This window comes from Anas platyrhynchos, chromosome 1, assembly GCF_047663525.1.
Source record: "Anas platyrhynchos isolate ZD024472 breed Pekin duck chromosome 1, IASCAAS_PekinDuck_T2T, whole genome shotgun sequence".
Taxonomy (NCBI): domain Eukaryota; kingdom Metazoa; phylum Chordata; class Aves; order Anseriformes; family Anatidae; genus Anas; species Anas platyrhynchos.
The window spans coordinates 77,229,861-77,250,748 of record NC_092587.1 but is presented as its reverse complement, the minus strand read 5'-3'; the positions used below and the strand labels follow the sequence as shown (position 1 = coordinate 77,250,748).

The 20,888-nt window shown below is 38.7% G+C and overlaps 1 protein-coding gene across 9 annotated transcripts in view; it reads left to right on the top strand.

Annotated features, from left to right (window-relative positions):
- The window catches only part of SOX5 (SRY-box transcription factor 5), a 645,179-nt gene that overhangs the window by 190,800 nt on the left and 433,491 nt on the right, over positions 1-20,888 (top strand). For 8 of the 9 annotated variants that reach the window (XM_072042398.1, XM_072042388.1, XM_072042411.1 and 5 more), the window contains one exon: positions 2,220-2,282. The exons of the other annotated variant lie outside the window; for it this stretch is intronic. The gene's annotated coding sequence lies outside the window, so the exon portion shown is untranslated. The remainder of the gene's footprint in view (positions 1-2,219; positions 2,283-20,888) is intronic. 9 annotated transcript variants of the gene reach the window in all.

The window sequence follows — 20,888 nt, the reverse complement described above, 5'->3', positions numbered from 1 at the left end:
CACAAGCTAAGAGAATGCTGAACTAGGGTTTTGTGTGCCATGCTATGTTCAACACAACCTTGTTATAAATGCAAGTATTTGAAACAAATCCTTTCAGCTTGGTGCTCCACAGCATAACAGATTGTAGGAAATGTCCCCCATGCTCTGCTTAAAGTCTTTGAAAAGTTTGGATAGCTCCTGTTAGAAACGAATCTAGCTAAAGACATCATTTTCTCTGAAAGAAAATCAGTACTGCACTTAAAAGGACTTTGTGGAATTATTTTATCTTTTATAGACTTATATAAAAGCAAAAAAAAAAATTAAACCTGCCTCTTTTTTTTTCTTTTTTTTTTTTTTTTCTTTAGATGGTCTGATTCCTAGTTTGAATATAGGGACTGAACTTGCAATTATCAAAGTTTACCTGTGGGAGCAGGAATAGAACCTCTTCTTTCACTTTTATAAACATAAATCTCTACAGTTTGAGATTAAATAGATTTCCTCAGGTTACTAGTAGTAGCCTTGTCTTCTATTTGCCTGGAGGCCATCTACTAAAAAGTGAAAAAATACATGCATATGTGAGTGACAGATATGTTACAAAATGTGACTTGCTTTGTTGCAGGGATCATTAAAGATGTGAAGTAAACGTGGAAATGGAAGGGAAACTGGATGGAATCTATTTTTTTTTATTTGCTGTAAAAACAGATAATGTTCAAGTCAACTGAAATCCTGGTGGTTAAGACTTGGGTACAATGTAGTAATTGCAGTGGCTTTACAAGAAAATAAAAAGTAAATAAAACATAAGAAAGATGAGCTCAAGTCAGAGCTTTAATTTTCATTAAGTTTTATGTTTTTAGAACAGAGGCAATATGCTCTATACATAAGGAAAGACAATGTGTTAGTGAAAGTGGGTGTCTGAAAGAAATTAGTCTTTGTTTATGAGAGTATGAAACTGTTGAAAAGAATCTGCTACTTTCACACTGTCATATACAAAACTTGTGATGAGCCTAGCACAGAAGTATAAAGAAAGTCTCGGTTATTTGTCCAAGAAAAATATCACATGACTTTTAGTATAAATGGCTCTGAGCTTAATTCCTGCACCGCTTGGTATCAGACTGCAAGTGCAAGACTCAGAGAAGGAAAGATGATACAAACAAGAACAGGAAACTCCTGGGATTTCATTATAGAAACTTCTTTTCAAAATCTCTGTACTAAATATCTTTAAAACATTGAAGAAATCAGTTAGAACTAATATCAAGAGTGGGATTGGGAATTATTACTACTGCAAGTTCTACTAAGTGTCTCCTTTGTATGTTTATAGTGTGCGGAAAATAGAAATAATAGCTGATTAGTAGTCTTGACTTAGAACGCTCTGTTTCTTCCCCATATTGGATAAATCTCCTACTGATGGATCAATCATTTAATCAATCTACTAACATGGCCTTCAGCGTTATAGTATCTGAGTGCCTCCCAGTGTTGGAACGCTCAATAATACTTGTTTTTTCCCTGGTTGCTCTGTACTCCTTGATTTGATTTTGTGCTTAGTTATACTGATGTAAATCTGAAACTATTCCATTGATGTTGATGGAGGCTTACAAGCCCAAAGAGCCGAATTGAACCCCAGCTATTCTTCAGATGCTCTACTAACAATATTTTTTGGTTTTATTAATCAGATCTCTAATTTATTCTCCCTGTTCCTGCTACATTTTTTTTTCTGCTGCTGCTTTGGGTATGATCCAAAGTCCACTGAAGTTGCTGTCACTCTTTGTATTGATTTTAGTTGACTGTGCTTCAGTTTTCTGCTTGCCCCTCTCCTTTTTCCCACTCTGTAGACCCTGAAGGTTCCTGTGTGAGCTTGTGTCCATCTCAGTAGTGACTTCTGATTAATTAAAATGGCACGTATTCCTACAGTTCTCTGAATAAGCTCCTCACTGTACTGGCGCTCTACTCCCCATCTTTAATACCCATTGCCTTCTTCAATTTTGTTCTCATTTAAAGAGATGCCCCTCTCCTCCACGTGCTGCAGGTCTTGCTCTCACATACGACACCTTGTGATCTGGGGAGAGCTTTGCTAAGGGCCTAACCTGGGTTCTGTGAAAATTGAATGGAGAAATCCCATTTACTTCCTTGAGATTTTTGCTCAGCATAAAACGCTCTAGTGTATAGGAACAAGGTTTTGAATGAGGTAATTGTGGCTCTTCCTTTGATTTATTTTTTTCCTTTTCTTTTCTCCCTGCCTTCAGTGTTGCAAGCAGAAGAAAATAGAAAGAAGAGGAGCTGAGAATTTAAACTAGGAGACTTGGCAGGTAAGAGGTGTATTTTCTTCCTTGCTGGGTGAAGCATTTCTGGAAGTGCTGATGTGAGTTGGCAGCAGGTTGGCAGAGCTCCGGGAGATGAGGCTGGCCCAGGACCTGCAAGACTTGAGCTGAGTTTCCAGTTCCTTGTCAGGTTCTCTGTGTGGTTACAGAGCAGGCAAGCGCTTCGTTTCACCGGTTCTTCACCTGTGTTGGGGGCAGAACTGCTTCCTCTCAATGTGAGGGTGGACTGAGGAGGAATGGGAGAAAGGCTGGGAAATAAGTAATGAGATGCTGTAATAGGTGGCAGGGCTCTTGAGCTACTTGGACAGAGTTGTCTAGTTCAAGGTTGGCAACTGTGTGGTGTGGAAAACTGGGCTATTGTTTGAAGTCTTTTAAGAAATGTTTTAGTGAGTTCCTTGTGTGATATCTGCAACTTTACTGAATTTGCTTATTTGAAGACTCATTTGATTACTTTAGTCTCATTTCCCGTTCTACAAGGTTTTTAGATAGGGTGGAGGTGAAATACAGTATAATCACTTTCATATAGAAAGTTGTATTGAAAGCACCACAACAACTTCGGAAAGCCAAGCACTCACGGTTAGGAAAGGTCTCTGTGAACCACAGTTCTCTCCGGGCTTACTTAAGGCAGATCTGAGGACAAAAGCCTTTTCTCAGGGACAAAAGCCACAGCCAGGCTGCCAGATTTAAAACCCTCTGAAACTTGAAGTGCTGGAGCTTTTTCAGAGGAAGAGCTCAAAGAATTTTAAGCATCATATTCCTTAACCTTGTTCTTGGAAAAAGTTGTACCATTTCCAAAACGTTCAGCCTGAGGCAGTCATGCATCATAGATAAATCAGCCGAAATGGCAAAATATTGGCGGAGTATGAACAACTGCAGGTAGTTGTTTAATCGCTTCTGTCAAGTAATCTTAATAACAGGTGTAGCTACTGCTCCAGTCAATTATATAAATTGTCCTGCGGTCTTTCCTGGGTTCTTACTGAGGCAAACCTATTGATAGATAAGATCTGCCTGAGTGAAGTTTGAGGTTTTGGCCCTATGGCTGTCTTAAAAGATGGAGCTTAAATAAACAGGGAGTGAATGACTGATGTAATTGTGCTTCTCTGCCTTCTCTTCATAACACATGCTAGCAGAATTCTTGATTTGCACTCCCCTCTCCCCACCGCCATGCATTTGTGAGACTACATTTTAATTTTAATATTCAGACATCCAGAAGTTGTAAATAACACCAAACCGAGTATCGTCCCATTTGGAATTCCCTACTGGGGCCACCTGTCATGCTTTGTCTGACATACAGATAACCAGTTCTGTGGGCAGCAAACGCCTCTGTTACTCATGTGCATAGCACTTTGCACTGTGGCACTGTGCTGCTCTTTAGAGGGGGTTTCTAGCAACACACACCATGAGAAATACCTAACTCCTGTGACTGGGAGCTTACAGGTGCATCAAGCAAGCTCGGCCTAAAGTCAAAGGTCAGAAGAACTTTGGTAAATACATGATTAAATATATAAATATATTTTATATTATATGTATGCATTATATATATTAATAAATCAATAAATCATTGTCTAACCTGAAATAGTTTGGTCTCTAACACTTGTAAGAAAACCCATCAATATAAGCTAAGCTACAGCATTGTAAAGATAGATTTTTAGTTACAAAACTTTTGGTCTGATAATTTGGTTTTCACTGTGTATGTCATTAATATGCCTCTAACAAGCTGTACATGAAGATGATTAGGGATGTGTTGCTTGGTTGAGGAGAACTTATTTTCAGGGTTTGGATGTTTGTTTTTTCAATTTGCAAGTGGTTTTTTGAAATTTTCAAAACCATGTAATGGCATCTGGTTTTTAAAGTTACATCATCTCGGAGCATACCAGTGCAATGCATCAGCCCGTCTCCCTATGAATGCTGGGTCATATGTTTAGTATTAAAGATCGGTTTCTGTGCTTTTTTTCGTAACAGTTTAGATGTCTGTAAGGAACTGGTACTTAAAATATGGCAGACTTCAGATAGTTCTTCAGCCTCTGTTTCCACTACCTTTGATCAGGATACATTCAACTCAAATATGTATAAATTGCCTTTACATGTGCCCCTTTTGATTTTCATAGATGTGCTCATCCACGCAACAGGAGTATTGAATGACTTCTTATTGTAGCTCCTTAGCATATAAACATTATGTTAATATAAACTGTAATCAGTTTTGGACCGATTAAGTGCAAGTAAATACAGACACAGATCTCACTACAAAGAACGTGCAGTTGAAGTGATAATGAGTGACATGGAAAGGCTGGAGAAGACAACTGTCATACATCATGTTCATATATGTACAAATGTACGTATAGACATACATACCTGTGTTTATCCCTGCAGTTTAACTCAACATCCCTTCTTTGTCACATGAAAAATATGACTAAGAAAAATTAATCTGTAAAAAATTTGAACCATGTGCCTGAACTTGTCTTACTGATGAGAATAAAAAGCAGCCGGAGATTGAAAGGGAGCAGAGGAGGTGATGTATTTTCTGGATACATTGTCTTAAAGTCATTAAAAACAATTTATTCAACCTTTTCCTAAATAAAGTATAAATTTTATGAATTTTCCCCGTCTATGATTTTGAGAAAGTGTGAGTACAAAAGTTGCAGAGAGTTTCTCTATGCAGATGTGGTAAGGCATGTTAAATCTGTAGTATGCAATTTGGGCAGTCATTTAGGTTGGAGTGTGTAGCTTCAGGAAACAGTGAAAAGCAATTACTCTGAGGTTATATGCTTGCCCCAGAGTTTGCTTCTAGTTTGGTAAATAACAAAAGTGTGCTCAGACAAATTCTCGCTGTGGTCCCATTTTCTTTTGCAGCTATGGTTTTGGTCAACCTGAGAATCTGAGTCTGTGTGGTGACAGTGGGAAGTGGGTTGGGAGGAATTGCTCTTACTGTATTACTTCCTCTCCAAAAACGTCTCAAAATGAAACTGACTGCTAAATTGGCAACCTGCAAACTCTCAATATTTGCATGTATTTCTGAGTATGGGTATGAGAGGGAGGAAGCTCCCGTTCCTGCTTGCCATTTGTTTTCTGTTTCATCCTCAACTTTGAGATCTGAATCTTTTATTGCCATGGACAGCTTTGTTTTTTCTTTTTGTGCTAGTTTCTGTAAAAGTCCATGGCTGAGGCTTGTTTGTGAAAGTTGTTTGTGAGAGGGTACCTCTGTGTGACCCACCAGGTCTAGAGAGTATCATATTTATGTCAAAGAAGCAAGTCCAAATTGTATTGTGATATTTTGTTGGTGTGTTCTTATGTGAGGGTGATTACTGTTACATCTTTGTAGATTTCAACTGCAAGAACCTTGTGTTGCCTAGGGAGGAATTAGAATGATTTTATAGCACTGTCACACTGTCTGTAGGAGAATGTTCTTTCTTGTCCCTTAATTTTCCACCCAACAGTCATGACTGTTCCTAGATGATGCAAGTTAAAATCACATACAACCTCCACCAATACATCTGTGAATATAGGACCAAACAGAAAATTGCAAAATTATAACTAAAGAAGCTGAATGCACCAGAAAACATGCATGAAATGTTCTTTCACGTTCCATTCTGTGAAGCTGAAGTTACTGTTTTTTCTTCTTAAAAAATAGTTTTCATGCAACCAAGACCAGATTTTTAAAGTAATCTTGATGGGTTTGGGGATCCCATTAGGCAGGGCAGGTGGTGACCTCATCTAAATACTAAAATACTTTGAGGAGTGAAAACCATGTGGCTCTAAGAAGCAGCAGGCTAGGTGGCTTATCATAGGTGGCATCTATCTAAAAGCAGTGCTGCTAGGGCAGGTGAGATGAGGTGGGGAATGAAATGGTGGCACTAGAGTCTTAGAGGAATGTAATAGACATGGAGATGCCTTGGAACAGCCTGCTTGGGATTTGAAATTGTAATACAGTGGTTTATACAATTGTTTCTGATTTCTTCTTACCGGTGAGCTGATTTTAGGTGTTCTTAGCTGGATTCTTTATACTGTCTAGGTTAGGTGAGAGCGTGGCAATTTTCCTGATAGCAATTTTGCTTGCTTTATAGAAAAAAAAATAAAAATAAAAAAAAAAAACAAGGATGAAAAAGCATTCCTAAGTTGTATATGAAGGTAAGATATTGAAGATAAGTTATTCCTCTGCCTTTCTTCTATAAACAAACGTGGGTGTCTGTGTGTATGTTTTAACATCTGTGTCCTGGACATTGGTACGCTTTGTGATAGGAGTATGATTTTCTTTCTGAAAACCAGATAATGGGAATAAGTGAATCAGTACTTAACAGCTCAAGTATTTCATTCATGCCTCCCTGTGGGAAGCCCTGTCACTGCTTCCAGCCCTCACCTGCAGGATTTGACCAGCTCTGGTATAGCTGGGCCAACAGAGCAGCCAGTATCTGCTTGCCCTTTCAGCAGATGGGGCAGGATTTCTGAAAAGGTTTGCCTTCCTTTGGCTTTGAGTCTTTTGTGTGGGTGTTAACTTCTTTTTTTATTATTTTTTTTCCTGAAAGGGGAAAATATTTTTATTTAGGGGAAAAAAAAATCAAAAGCTTTATCTGGCTTTCCTACTTTCTGTATGTGTTTAGTAATGTTTTCTACTTAGAGATGTCAGTCCAGCTTACCTGGAAGCAGCATACATCTGGACTGTTTTTCAGAGGTGGTGAGTAAGCCTCCTTTTGAAGATGACGTGGTGTGTGGGCACCTCAGAACCTGTGAAAATCAGCTAGTGACAATTTTTCACGGTTTTCCCTAAGCATCATTTAAAAGTTGGTTAAAATTCCAAAAAATGTCAGCTCTCTTGAGCTGTTGAGTTTCACCAAAATACAGGATCAATGCAGTGGACAAATCCTTCTTTCCATTTTGGCCAATATTGCGATCATTTGCAAAATCCCAGGAAGCTTTTATCTCCCTCTTTTTTTATTCTTTTTTTTTTTTTTTTTTTTTTTTGCTTTCAGCAAGTTACCTGTTCAGTGAAAGAAAGAGACTACCTTGTTTGCTAAACTTGGTTCTGAATTGTGAGTAGCATTTGAGGTGTTTGCTCATGTGAAAAAAGTTTTTCATTTCTAGAATTTTAATCACTTTGAAGTAAAAGATGTTAAGCAGATTAATTTGAGTAAGTGAGCACATAGAAACCTGAATGATTTAATCATGCAAGTTAACTTGCTTAATGTAAGCATGTGCGCACGTAGGCATTCATGCTTTCCATGTAAAAGGTTTCATGGCTGCAGAGAGGAATGGACAAATGATGCTTAGCCCTCCTATTCCTGCAGAGCAGGAAGGACCCACGCCCAGGGATTTCTGCTGCAGCAGCTGGTGCAGGTGTTTGGTTGCTGCATCCCCTCTGGACAGAGAATGCCAATTTCCAGGAGTTCAACTTCATGGAGCCAACTGAGCTTTGTCTGTGGCTTCCTCTGAGGGAAACGAGATCTACCAGAAAGTGATCTGGGTGGTTTGTGTTGGTTACTGGCCACACAAACTCACCACAGATAGGCTCACAGTTGTGGTACTGTTACCTGATATGGCACGGGGAACATCAGGTGCTGGTATAGGCCTGTTTATTTGAGGTTGAGCAAAAGACAAAGGAAAAATATTCAGCAAGAGCTTACGAAATAATTTCCAGTCAGGAGGCTTGATATAAATGTCAGTAAAAGGGATTTCAGGATTGTTGGTTTTGTTGTTGCTATTATTGTAAGCACGATTATAAGCCTCCCAGTTCAAGTCTGACCCATCACACTGAAATGCTGTCACCAATACCATTAGCAAGCAAAGTGTTGCTAACAAAGTCAAACACACAGCAGAGTTCTGGCTCTTAAGTGTCTGGACTGACTCCCAATATTACGAAAAGGAGTCAAACGGCCATCACTTCTCCAGTGCTAACACACACCCCGCCATTAGCAGTCCGAAGGCAATTTTAATAAAATACATAGTCCTGCTGAGCTGGTCTCAGAAGATAAATAAGCAATGTAGAAAAGAAGCTTTTGTTTAAAAGTAATTATTTAAACTATGCATTACAGGTAATTTTCCTTTACCATTAAAGAAAATGCTATCAGAATTTCAATAATAGCTTTGTGTTACTTATCTAGATAACATGATATTGTCATTTCCAGGAGCTTAAAATGCTGTTTTATTTTCATTTATGTCAAATACAAGGGTAAATGGGACCTGAGTGTTTATATATATAAACACAGGGTTTGCATAATTTTCTGTGAGCACTGTTTTATTTTCTAGTGTTTTTATGGTAATATAACCATCTAATGGTAGTTTCATAAACTGTGAGCTTGATTTATTGGCCCAGCTTAAAACAGTAGAGTGAGGAGCATCTTCTTATTTTCTGTTTTGTATAAACATGCTGTATTTCACAGTTGACAGAAACACAAGTCTTTGAAGAGGTTTGTCAATAATAACCATAACAATGTGGGAACTTCATAATGTACAAGCAGACATAGCCAAACTGAGTGCTTCAACCCATATGTAGCTCAGAAAAAGCAGAGGTGTTATTTTTACCTCTGGGATTTTTCACATTCAAAAATTAAATGAAAAACGTATTTTCTTCCTCTCAGCATTATTCTACAGTGCAAACCTCCCAAATGATCACAAAATGGTTCACATTGAGGAAGACAAGCAGCTAAGGGAGGAAAACAACTTTTAAGTTCCCTTGAAGAACCAGCTTCTGAGAAGATGGGCATCTTGCTTCAATTAAAGTATTTTTAATTTCTTTTAATTCCTGTTACGGATGTATTTTTTCTCTTTCACTTATGGATGAAAGAAAGGTGGTGGCTCTGAGAGCTTACAAAAAGCCCTGACTGCATGGATGAGTCCGCGTGGGGCTGTCACCTGTAATAGTGGGCTGCAGGCCTGGCTTCCAGCTGAGAGCATGTTCCGGCTACAAGGAGTTACAGCAGGAAAGGTACCTGAATGCGTTAAGTGCAGTTTTCAGCCCAAATTCAGACCTAAATTCTGCCTAATCCCTAACTGAGTGTTTTCCTACTGAATATCTCTGGCCTTTAGAAATGCCTGGCCAGTAGTAAGTGTGGAGGCCCAGGAATTAGGTGGATTTTTAGATCACTTACATCTGGCCGTAGTCTGTCTGCGCCAGAGTTTCCAATTACCCAAAATGGACAAAATAGCATTTCCCTACTTCACAGGAGATTTGTGAGGATCAATGTGTTTAAGATTGTGACAGTAGCATATATCTATAACTTACATGGGTAATAGATCACCTTAAATACTTTTAATAAAAGTGGACACAATAATTCATTGCTCTGTCACAGGAATACTGTGATGCTTAGTGTTCGTAATATATGTGAAAGAGGTTGAGATCTTTTGATTAAAAAGTGATATTGATATAACTACGTGAATTATTAAAGCGTCTGCTTCCACGCTGAATTTACTTGTTGACCTTGCCAAGCTGGAGTTTTAATCTGTGGCGGCTGAGCCTTGTTGTCTTGCCTTCTGAGAGTTTCCACCACTTCTGGCAGCACTGACCCTTGCTTTGCTTTTTTCTGTTTCTGCTGCTTGGGAGCGAGGCTGCCTCCTGCTACTGCGGCAGAGGGGCAGAGCCGGCAGGTGCTGCAAGGTGGGGAGGGAGCTCCCGCTGCCAGAGAGCTCAGCTGATACCAAGGTAGCACCGAGATATTTGGGACTGGCAGGCGGAAATCAAAATGCCACCCCTTGGCTGCTGAGAGAGCTAAAGATTTGTCTCCAGCAAGTGACAAGAGCCAAGGTGCTGTCGCCCGCTTTCTAATTTTAGCGTGCGCGCTGGCACGGATGCTACCTAGACAGACAAGCGCCGTTTCTGCCCAGCCCGACCTGCTGCTGCCAGTTCTGGTCCAAGTTACTCAGCTCAGTTTCTCTCCTGCTTTCAGGAAATGGTGTGCCGGAGGGAGAGGGGAAACCCCTACCTTTTTTCAGCAGGCTTGTGAAACTTGTGAGCATATTTCAAGGCAGTAAAACTCATACCTTCTACTAGCTGTCTAAACTGCAAGTATTTATAGGGATGTTATTAGCAAGGCAGCAATTGATTTATGAAGCCCGTTTGATGTAGGAGGTGCCTGTGACAGTGCATATGATACACACGTATGAGAAGTTCCTGCCTCTCCTGTGGCTTGGGTGTGGTTCTAGTAAAGAAGCAGAAGTGATTTGAGGAGTCCACCGAAGGGGAAAGAGTGGGTCCTTTCCCCCTCCAACATGGCTAGGGCTTATGTGATCATTACACAGCATTTTTAGTCAAATTGTTCTGGTTTTGAGTTTCAGTTTTTGGAAATAAGTGGTCAGGAAAAGGTATAAAGAGTCTGAAATAGTTTTTGGTCTCCTCTTTTCCTTGATTCATGGGTCATCTTTGCAGCTCAGAGGCTGTGCTCTTTGATGCATTCACCTAGGCGGAGTGGCATGATATTCAGGGCATCGCCAGAAATACCTACAGCAGGGAGCTGTCAGCCAGGTCCAGGACAGGTTTCATTGACTCTCTAACTAGTTGTTTTGTTGATCTCAGAGCACTCTAGAAAGGTAAATGTGGTTCAATATACCTATTTTGCCTCTGGAGAAATAAAAGACTGTAGAAGGTTTTGTTAGCAGAGCCAGAGGATACGGAGATGTCCACTTCTGGGGTGCTTTTTGGTGATGCGTTTGCCAACATTTGCTGCTGAAGAGAAGGGGCAGCCCTGCTTCCTTGCCCTTCTGTTCTGGCCATACACACTCATGGTTTTCCTTTGCCTGGCATTGGGCTCTTCTTCCCCACCAGCAGCCTGGTCAGCAAGTTAAGCTGGCAGAAACCTGACTTTGGGAAACAGTAAGGTATTTTCAGCTGATTTAGCTCCCTGAAGAGGTTCCTAGTGAGCTTAGACAAATGACAATAGGATGCTGGTTTTGCACCATTTTAAACAACAAACACTAAGTGATCTGTCACGTTTTGAAAACATGTGTAAAGACTCTGCAACTAATAGTGTAGCTGTACTTTTCTTCAAATAGCCCATATTCATATATAGTCTTAAATTGAAGAGATCCTATTGGTACATATTATTACTCTACTATTAGAATTAGCTATTATTTATGTTTTTTATTTGTTTTGTTTTGTTTTGTTTTTCATTCTTGTAATAATGACATGCCCAGCATTCAGCTGTTCTGGACATCATGTAAAAACTAATCACAAGTATCCTTTTGTCAAATGTGGCTGCAGATGGACAATACAGAGGAGTTGATATTTATCACGTATTTCAAAGGTCATTTTCACAATCTCCACTTAAAAGCTATACTTGCTCCAAGCACATCTTGCTTGATGGAGGATAAATTCTGCCATTTTGAGCGGGGTAGTTTTTATTTATAATTGTGAATGTGTTTAGCCACATGAGGCTGTCAATCAGTGAGACGAAAGCCCAGTAGGATTATTTCTGTAAGTGGCCAATTTCCCCCACCTTTTCCCTCCAAATCAAGGACAGATGAAAGGTCATGATTAAAACAGTGATTTTTTCCTAAATTGTAAGTAACAGTTTGCAACTGTTTTTTACCAAGATGTCAAAACTGTATTTTATCTTGGGGAAGAGAGGTGGGGGGAAAGAAAATTATAAGTTCTTGAAAATGTTGGCAATTTTCCAAATGGTTGTGTTGAAATTTATTTTAATTATTGTACTTGTGTCAGTTCCTAGCAGGGGTAAAAGGGGTAAAATAATTCACTGCAGTATTATGCAGCTATGGATTAAACAATTAATGGTGAACCTCTGTATCCTATTAGTATATTTGAATTCATTTATTTCAACAAATGGTTTTATGAGCCAGTAACTACTAGATTTAACCATTTATTTTGTAGTCAAAACAGAACAGAAGAATAATTGTCTTTCTGAAACACATCTTTATCTATATGAATCTACCCAGGGAGTTAACCTGAGACAGTCAGATAATGCAGAACATCACCAGAAAGTTATTTGGCCCTAAGAGTTTGGATTCCTAATGTATGGTCAAGCAACTCACCATTTGGGGGGGGTTTGGGCAGTTGCCTGGTGATCCTTGCAACATCTCTCAGCCCTGAAAGCATTGAGGATTTGGGCACGATCAGCAGTACCCTGGAAAATATTTTAGCTGGCATTTTAGACGGTAGTGTTCTTTTGAATACTTTAGCTACTTGCAAGTCAGAAATAACACTGCCTGCCTGATCGTGTCATGTAGATAATTGTCAGAGTAAATACTTTTGTGAGCAATCTGTGTGCTCAATTTCATATGCAAGATGTATATTTACATTGACCAAATAAAAAGATGTTCTAAGGAGGCAGAACAGGGTAAATTACCTAAGTGTAAGAGGATGAGCTCTATTTGACATTACTGGCATTTCTCCTTGTAGTTGACATTAGAAGTAAGCTAAGACCCTCATGATACCTTAATGGAATTCCAGCTAGTTGTATCTTCATAAATATTATATAGGTTAAATATCTTCTCCTCAGTATAGACATGAAACCAAGATGCTGTCTTTCTATGTCGTTGGGGAACATATTTATCTTGATAAAGAAGGTAAAAAGGGTAACCTAGTCTCAATAGCTTCTGTTTTTCCTTTTAGTGTTTTTCCACAATTTCATGATTTCCTTTTTGCCTTGAAGAATCCTGTGCCTTTGCAATGTGTGGTAAAATGTATCAAGTTCTACCACCATGAAGGATGCATAACGAGCTGGTTACAGTATCACTGATGGTTTGCCTGATGCCAGGAAAACTGGGTGATTTCTGCACTACTACACAGTTCATCCACAAATTTAACAATACAAAGGATGTATGGATCAAGTAGAGCTGTGTTTGTATTTAAGGATGGATAGCAAAGTGAGTCATGACTGTGTATATAATGCCAGTCCTATCAAAGAAAGGTCATCTGTTCAATATGCATCTAACCCTTGTGACTGTTTTTTGCCATTTCCTTTTGTTCTCCTGTGCTGTTACTCTCTCTATTGCGAGTTTTAAACTTAAGAACTTAAGTGAAGAGCTTCCTTTTTTTTTTTTTTTTTTTTTTTCTTATGTGGGCAGATGAGCAGAAGATGATGGTTCCACCCTGCTTATAAACTTTCAGGTTGGCTAAGAAAATGGACTGCTGTTTTTGTGTGCACACGCTTTTTGGTTGGTTGGTTTTGTTCTTTTTTTGTTGTTGTTGCTCTTTTCTTTTTTTTTTTTAAATATGCAAACATTTTTTTGGTTGTCAACCTAAATTGTGGGCAAGATGCTGAAGCAACATACTAAATGTCCCTAGAGCTGCGGTGGTCAGTGGAACTGAAGCTTTATTCTGCTGCATGTCTGCTGCACACTGTTGTTTTACTTTCCACTTCTGGCTGAGTCACATAAATATCTACTGCCAAGCTGTAGAACTAGGAATGAATCAAGAGAGAATTATTCTCAGGACTTCTCCAAAGCATCAGGGGCGTGTTGATGTTGCGTAGATATGGTGCTATGAGCTGTTTGTCACTGAGAGCATTGCTGGGGAGCAGAGGTGTTGCCCAGCCTGATTATGAAGAAGGGTGCTCAGTCCTTTTCTTCTCCTATTTTGGTAACCTGGACGCACTAAAAAGAAAGCATTTTTTTGGATTGGCTTTTTTAAACTTGATTCATTTGTTGACCTGTTTTCAAGTGGCAGAATGAAATTAGGGGTGTGTGGAAAGGGTGAAGGTTTGGGTGCCAACTGAGAAGGCTGTTTCAGAGTCCCTCGTTTTCAATTGCACACAGATAGTGCAAGCTAAAGGTCAGCAAGACAATCAATATGAAGAAAAGCATGTGTGAATATGATGCTGGGAACACTTGCAAAGTATTCCGTATAAAAATATAAACAGTAGACTATTTAAAGGGATGAAAAGAAGTGCGGAATAAAAGTAAATTTTACATGCACAACCCTTCCCTTCCCTTTTGCTACAGGAGAGGGGGGAAAAAAGATGATTTGTTTCAAACCTGTTCTGGAACTCTGTGAAATGATTTATAGATGAGGTGTGCTGTACACAAGAGCTTTTACTGGCTGCCTTTCCAATGAATTAGGGCCCTATTCTACAAAAAAAAAAAAATTGTTAGCACTTTCTTTGCAGCCATCCTAGGCTTCCGTGGTGCGGAAGTCAAATGTAAATTCTGGCTGAATTGGGCCCTTATGGAGGCGGTGTTCAAACAGCCTGTAAGGAGAAGAGAAACCATTCAGCTTGTAGGCCTCTGCGTGCTTCAGAGCCCTTCGATCATTGCTATAATTCTCTGAAAGCAAACTAATAAAACTTCCTATTGACTTGCACTTGTGTGTGCTTTGAGCATTTATTTACAGTCTACCATCAGCAGATTAAAAATCAATTAAAATCCATAGAAACAGCCAAAGTTACATACTCCTCTTTGCTGGTAAAGATTTTTTTAAAAGATTTTACATTAATACTTGCTGCTTGGTATTACTGAAGATAATGAATCAGATTCAGGCAAAGTCTACACGTCTTTAACTCTACAGATCTGTGCGTCTTTAGCTTTACAGAAGCCCTGCTAAGAACCTCTTATCCTCTGTGCCTCTCTCCTGTAGAAATAGGGGAATTTATGCAACTCATTTAACTGAAGTGAAGATGTTGAAAGCTCTCCAATACTATCACGATGGATGCTGTTGCAAATGTGTAGGGAAAACAATAATCTTAATGATAAAATGATAAGTTTAATACCAGTACATTAAAATAGAAAGTGAATTTTAGTACCGTAAATATAATAAAAGAGACTTTGATTTGTATTCCTGATTTTCCCTGAAAGCCTCAAAGATCACAGGGACCTTCCTGTGATTCAGAGGGAGACCTTTGTAGTCTCAGGGGCATGGTGCTGGGCTGGGAGTGAGGACACGAGGCTCTGCCGATACCCTGCTATGGGAGGTTTCTGAGCGTATGGGTTTTTGTCTTAGGTCTCTTCTCCATCTGTTTGCCTCCCGTTCTTTGTGAGTCTCATCTGTTTATACCATTAAACTGTCAAACACTGTGCTGTTTTCACATTTCATTATAGGTGTGTGCTCCAAAGAGTATTATGCCATTGAATAGTCATGATAATTGTTCTAATATGTTATTCATGTGTAGATTGGGATGATGTAGACCAAATTTATAATTTTTGGTTTTATTTGTCCTTTTTGTTTTGTGTCTTAGTGTGACTTTAACTTAAAACAAAATTTCTAGTAACTAGATAAGCTATGACTTTTGTGCACTGCGCGTGATGTCCAAGTATCAACCACAAAAGGAAATGCTGATTACAGTAGTAAGACAGAAAGCCAAGCCACTGAGAAACAGGGTGGGTGGGGGGGGAGTTTGGAGAGATAAGCAAGAGTTAAGGTAACTTGTGAAACCTTAATTTGGCTGTCTTGTAGGGGATGCATGTTGGTAGACTGCTGCATTTAATATAGCATAGTGCTTCTGTTAGGAGAGTACAGAAAAACTTGCCTCTTCAGAGAAGGGTCTGAATAACATAGAGTAAATAAGGGCAGGCTTTTACACCAAATGCTGAAAGTAAACAAAATATGAAATGACTGTTCATTAAGCAAGCTGAGTTTATCCTGCGGATGACATTTTATGGCAAAAAGACTGGCGTGATGTATTTATAGACTACCACGATGCATATGCACAAGACAACTGAATTAAGATTGCAGAGGGAACTTGAATCCCACGGTTCTATTTCAATTCTTTGCTTTGCAACCTGAATAGTGTCTAGGGATAGAGGGGAGGAACACCAGGAATGTTACCCTGTCCATCATTAACTCTGTAATTTGTTGAGAATCTTGTGCCCAGGTGCACAGGCTTCTGCCCCTCTCTGCCTAAAGGACTATAACTCCAGGTTGCTTCCCTCTCGTGATGCTGGAGAAGAGAGTTGTCAGGGTGCTGGGAAGGGGGTTCCAGTTTGTCCTGAGCCACTTTCCCTGTTTCTCCATCTCCTTCAGACAATTCATGGCTTGTCCATACTGTGTTAAAGGTTTTCTTGCCTTAGTACTTTTTAAATCAACTTAGTACTTTTAAAATCAACTCTAGTCACTGCTTTTCAGTGCTGGCAGTCCTTGCTTGTCCTCATCTTGCTCTGTCAGACTTCCAGGTAGTTTTTCACATTCCCTGTTTGTGCCACTACTGTCTTGCAACAGCCCTCAGTCACCTGCTCATGTTACTCATCTCCCTGAGCTCCAGAGATCAGAAATGCTCCTGGTTCTGAGGCTCTTCCAGGTATCTCCCCAGCTCCTCGTTCCACTGTTGTTCCTACCAAACCAGGAAATCTCTTACTAATTTTAATATTTTTTTTTTTCATCTGAGAATATTTTTTGACTCCCATCTGTATTTGCAGTGATTCAAAGCTTTCCTTATGTTTGTCTAACTCCATTTCCAAGTTAATGCTAATATTGTTAATCTCCAAGTATTGTTAATGTTAACAAATTAAGTTGCTAAAGTTAATATACTATTATACTGAGGCTCTTCTGCTTTCCTTTTCATCATTATTTATACCTCCCAGAATCTGTCAAAAAATGTCTTTTTGGAAAAACACAAAAATGCCATCACTTTCAATAGCACTACCATTTCATTCTTGGAATATCGTACCACTTTACAGCTTTAAGGGTGGATTTAGTTACCTTTTTCTATTCCGAGCCCTGACTCATAACCAATTAGCATTACCTATGTGCTAAGCTGATTCCTCAGAGATCCTTTCTAAGAGTGATTTTACATCACAGGCATTCTCACCAACTGAGACTGCTCATGTGCTGAGGTATTAGGTAATAGAGGGTCAAAGTCTGTCCTCTGATACAATCTCATTGAAAAAGAAACAAAGCCAAACTTATGAGGTTTTCAGTATTTTACTTGACTGCAAAGTTAAGGTCCCTACATTTTTGAGTTATTGTACAAATAACATATTAACTGCCCTCTTAGAGCAATACACTCTTCCAGTTATTTCTCAGCATATCATTTCTCTTTTTAGATAGCTGACCTTTCTATAATTCTTCTAATCTATGGAACAGTGCAGTTTATCTTTTCTTTGCACATCTTACTTAGGGTAACTGAGTGGGGAGGGTGGGGGGAGGGATGCATATATCTTATTACTTTTTTCTGACTCAGTGTTTAGTCATTATTTTCAGTATCACTTAATCTGTGGAAAGTTTTCCCCATATGCCAGGCATATTTTAAACATGCAACAAAGATCTATACCACAGCAATCCCTTATCAGATGTGGTGCTTAGCAAAGGACAGAGTTCATCCTACAGAGTTGATGGGAGTGAAGCTTTTTCAAATGTTGTTATTTACACAAATACCAAAACTATGATCTTCTTTTGTTAGATGCGTTAATCATGTTCCCCTGTATATTTCATTTCCCTTTCTTATTTTGTCTACAGAAACATTTAGAATTATTAGGATTGAAAGGTTTTCTCATACTTCAACAGTGGTACTCTTAGTTACAAGATATCGTAAATAGTGGATTCTTGCAAGAACTTTTAATAAGTACTGTTAAGCATGGATATACAACCTGTGGCATAGAAAGTTCCCTTGTCAGGCATCCCTTCAAGCTTGTAGATGGTATATTGAGTATTACTGCATACTTGCCCTCTTATTCAGCCATCAGCTACTCAACACTGTTGTAAGAGGCAGGACACCAGACTTGGGCAGGCCTTTGGCTAATTCTTAAAACAGTTACGAAATAAATACAGTTGGGTATGTCTACAGTTATCAAATGGTTGTAAACTGGTTTGGTTTCATAGCTATCTTTTGTTTCTATTTGTAATAAATGTGTCCTGTTGGTTTTCTTGTCCAGGTTCCATATACATCTTGCATACATGTATGTACAAGAATATGTACCTGAGTCATTCTATGAACTTCTAACACCTTAGAAGTCCATGAGTTTCTGATTCAGGGTGCACACAATTCATGAATCTTCCCCTAGATTTCACTGTGTATTGAACCTCAAACTAATCAATACTTCTTTTAAAGGTGTGGGCTTGAGAAAAGAGATCTTAGGGGAAAAAACAAACAAACAAACAAAAAAAACAGCAAGTAAGAGTGCTCTGAAAATGATACTAAAGAAAATTAAGATTGTTTCCTGCAGAAGTTTGATATTAGTTTATGGCGAGTCTTGGACCTGGGAGTATTTAGTTTTCTTTAGCAAATATGTTTGGATGCTTAATTGAATGTAGTGTTTTTTGTATGCTAATGAAATGGAGATCACAAGAGAATAGGTATTCCTTAAACTCTTTGCTGTAATCACTGAATAATGCTATTTATTGCAAGTTTGTGTATATGTGGATGTCTTGGGAGAAGGATGGGGAGATTATTTTTTCACAAAGAAATGGAATTCCTTTTCACAGGGAATTAGAACTCTGACTCTAGACTTGCTAATTTAAATAATGCTGGCTAAACAGACTTCTATAAAGCATTAAATGCTATTATGTTTTGTGAACATTAAATACATTTTCTGAAAATATTATTTTCCCATTGGTTTTCTTGCTTCCCTCACGCTTTTGAGACTTGGTCATAAGTCTCTGTGCAGTGTGCACCAGAGGTCAGAGACTTTTGAGTCTGCTCTGATGCCTGATTTTAGTAGTATCATTCACCTCTGCCATGGCTTTTACCTATACCCTGATGAACAGTATTCATCCTGTGAACTGATTGAGTGTGTGGCAGCCAACTGGCAATGAGTTTGCAGCAACCCAGTATCCTTGGTGATAATGTAGATGTTGTGTGGTACTTTAGCAGCTGTGAACCTGGATCTTGCTGAATTTCAAAAATGTGGTAGCTAGCTCTTCCTAAACCCCAAAGGCCACTGCAGAAAGATGATGAGAAAACAACAGCTAATCTTGATTTTTTAAGCAAAATTGCTAATAAACGTTGATTGCCAGAGACTGATACACATCAGTCTGTTTGAAGGAAGGAGTTGGAGTAAGCTGAAATTCCCTTTGCATCTCCAATGCTTGTTAGCCTGAAAAGTTTGATTCTGATCATAGCTATTAGTTTGTGAGGAGGTTTTATAACTACAATTTTTCCCATTAGAGAATTTTAAGTTGAGATGTTTCTTGGGCGAACCACCATGATAAAAGGTTGTACATACAAAGAAAAATGTGCTTTAAAATTGACCACTACGGCTAGTGCTTATCTTCAAGTTAAACAGTACTGTAGGCCATGTTCCCTCCCTACAGGGTTTAGAAAGTTTGAATGAAATATGAGTGTAATCTTGAACATTAGTTAAATACCTCCTATTAACTCGTATGGGTTACTGATTATGCAATTTCTGAGCTGGTCACTTTGATTAGCCTTGATCATTTGAAAAAAATCAATTCACTCTCCCAGTTTTAATTTTGATAATTCAAATTCACAGTGTTCTTCATCTGCTTTGTTTGATGCTATACATAAATCACGGTTATAGACAAAACCAATTCGTGAATGAAAAGTTTCAATTTTCTTTTCTTTTTGGCTACAACTATGCAAAGAAATCATCATTTGGGCAACTAATATGCCTAAGTATCCTTCAAAAGGAACTGTGATATATTAGAGCTGTTCAAATGTCCTCACAAATCATTTTGCCTTGCAGCTTTGATCCTGAAATATGTGAAATGATGTCTGATTTATGCCACTGATCCTTCTTTTAGATAGTTAAGTGTTCTTGCTTAATGTTATTAAATAAGTTCAAAGCAGCAAATAGGCCATCCTGGGCTGAGGACATTTGAAAAATAGCATTCTCAGCAAGCTACATATACAATATATATTCTTCAGTTATTTCCTTTGCTTTTTTTTTTTTTTTTTTTTCTTTTTACAGGTTTCTTTTTCTACTGATAACTTTCTTCTGGGCTTTGTTTGCTTGTCAGGTGGTGGTGGGAACCAACCTTGGGACGTTATGGGAAAATGAGAACTGGGACACTGGTAACATGCTAGCAAAGGCATAAACCTGGCTGAAGCAGCATGAGAAAAAAATGTGAGGGTATAAATAACTAGGTCAAAATCACAGTCTAAGGAGCAAAGTCTGACTACTTTTAATGAAAAACTATCAATGAGTTGTGATTTCTGTTGTAGCAGGTAAAAGGAGAGAGGGAGATGAGAAAACTCTTGATTCTAAAATATTTATCAGTTGAAATATTCCAAACTTGCATCAGAATACCTAAGTGCAAATCTCTGCAGGCACAAGGGTTGCATAGGAATCGCATCAGCTCTAAATTTAGAAAACCTTTTAGTGGAAATGTCACATAGTTCAGACACTAGATTTAGGGATTTCAATATGTTATACAAGCTTTATAACCAATATTATTCTTAAGAAATTTCAGTTGGAAATATAAAATCAGCATTTTCAGTGCGGGTATGATCTTTGGTGCAGCAAAGAGAGTCATTTCAGCCACTGGCCACTGGAGCAGAGCTATGAGCTAGAGACAATTTCCTCTCAACACTAAGCCTTCAGTAATACCAACCCCTAAATGTCACCAAGCTTTCAGATGTAAGACTGAGAAAGGAAGAAAAAAAAGAAAGAAAAAAGAAGAAGAAGAAAGCCAATTTGAGCTTTTGAGCTTGAAACATTATTCTACTACCTTAAAGGAGGAAACTAGGAGAAAATTCTTCACTCAGATGGTGCTGAGGCGCTGGAGCAGGCTTCCCAGAGAAGCTGTGTATGCCCCATCCCTGG